General features: G+C 40.3%; 1 long non-coding RNA gene across 1 annotated transcript; it reads left to right on the plus strand.

Moving 5' to 3' along the window:
* Nucleotides 1-585: 585 nt before the first annotated feature.
* Nucleotides 586-1,423, plus strand: LOC307223455. Its single transcript, XR_013842094.1, has 2 exons — nucleotides 586-1,002; nucleotides 1,210-1,423. It is a non-coding gene; the product is annotated as an uncharacterized lncRNA (long non-coding RNA).
* The last annotated feature ends 242 nt before the right edge of the window (nucleotides 1,424-1,665 follow it).

A 1,665-nucleotide genomic window follows, 5' to 3' on the forward strand; every position in this document is an offset into this window, starting at 1 on the left:
ACCCAAGCCTTCTCTGCTTTCCACCATTTCCCCCTTTCCCCTAAGTCCTCAAACTTATTCTTTCAACAGCAGTGATTCAGAGGAAGAGGAAGAGGACTGTTCCATAATCATTAGGCATTAAAGTCTTAGAAAGAAGTAGGTTTCTCTGCTTTCCACCAGTTCCCCCTTTCCCCTAAGTCCTCAAACTTATTCTTTCAACAGCAGTGATTCAGAGGAAGAGGAAGAGGACTGTTCCATAATCATTAGGCATTAAAGTCTTAGAAAGAAGTAGGTTTCTCTGCTTTCCACCATTTCCCCCTTTCCCCTAAGTCCTCAAACTTATTCTTTCAACAGCAGTGATTCAGAGGAAGAGGAAGAGGACTGTTCCATAATCATTAGGCATTAAAGTCTTAGAAAGAAGTAGGTTCCCAACAATTCTGTTATGACCCAGAGATTGGATTCCTCTTCTTCGGGGGGATGAGACTGAGGATGCATGCAAGGCCAGCCCCAGAAGCAAATTTGCAAGGTGAGGCCAAGACAGCAGAGCTGCCCTGGCCCAATGATGTCACAATGTCATCCTGTAACTCAGAAGACTCCATCACAGAAGCCCTAGTACAGTAAGAGTCAAACACTGCTGGAACAACCTTTCGTTGAAGAGGCAACTTTCAGTAGAAGCAGGGCTTACAATTGAGAGAGCTGTGCTCTCTTATAGCATAGTTGGAGCTTTGCACAAGGCTTTAGCTTGGACAAGGTCAGTGCTGACATCACGACAAGTTCCCGTCACAAAGATTTCTGTGAATTGTTGCTTGCCAAGGCTTCCAGGGACATATTTATTGGATCAGTCAATGCATAACAAAACACATTATTGTTCTTGAAAGAAGGATAAGGGTCATTGCCAAACCTGCACAATTCTGAAACTTAGTGACATCGCATTTGGGTGATTCCAAATTAAGCCAATCAAAAAAGATTACATAATAGTTTTGAAACTTTCAAGTTCTCCAGAACTCTTCATCAGACTAGAAGGTAAGGTTCAGGTGGGGGGAAGGTTTAGCTGATATTGAAGCTATGCATGGAGGTTTTTAGCCACAGTCTTAAGATGGACTATGTGAGGAAGTAATGGGGAACATTCAAAATAGATTCTGTTCAGTTTCCCCCCCGCGTTTTTGTTGGGTATAATTGGAGAAGAAATTCTCAAAAAAGACATAAATATATTTATGTACACTACCACAGCTGTGAGGACACTTTTAGCCCAGAAATGGAAGCAGCAGGAACTTCCAACGTTGGAAGAATGGCAGACTGAAATGATTGAATATGCAGAACTGGCAAAGCTGATGGGGAAGATCTGAAACTAGCGTAACGAGCTGTTCAAAAAGAACTGGAATAAATTTATACAATATGAGAGAACATTGTAAACATTGAAAACATTTGCAAGTTTGAGTTAAAATATTTTGTAATGTTAATTTTTGGAGCTGGTTTACAATTATCAAGGTAAATTTCATAAGCATAGGAAGAAGGTAAATAAGTTGATATAGAAACGCTATGATGAAAGTGAATATTTTTGAAATATATTGAATATTTTTGCCAGGGAGTGGAGGGGGGGGGGAGAGTTGAGGCTCAGGGTGAGCAAAGTCTTAGGTGATGATAAAAGTGGATTGTGACTATGGTAAAAAATGTAAACATAATAAA

This window comes from Podarcis cretensis, assembly GCF_951804945.1.
Source record: "Podarcis cretensis genome assembly, chromosome: 9".
In the NCBI taxonomy this organism is placed as follows: Eukaryota; Metazoa; Chordata; class Lepidosauria; order Squamata; family Lacertidae; genus Podarcis; species Podarcis cretensis.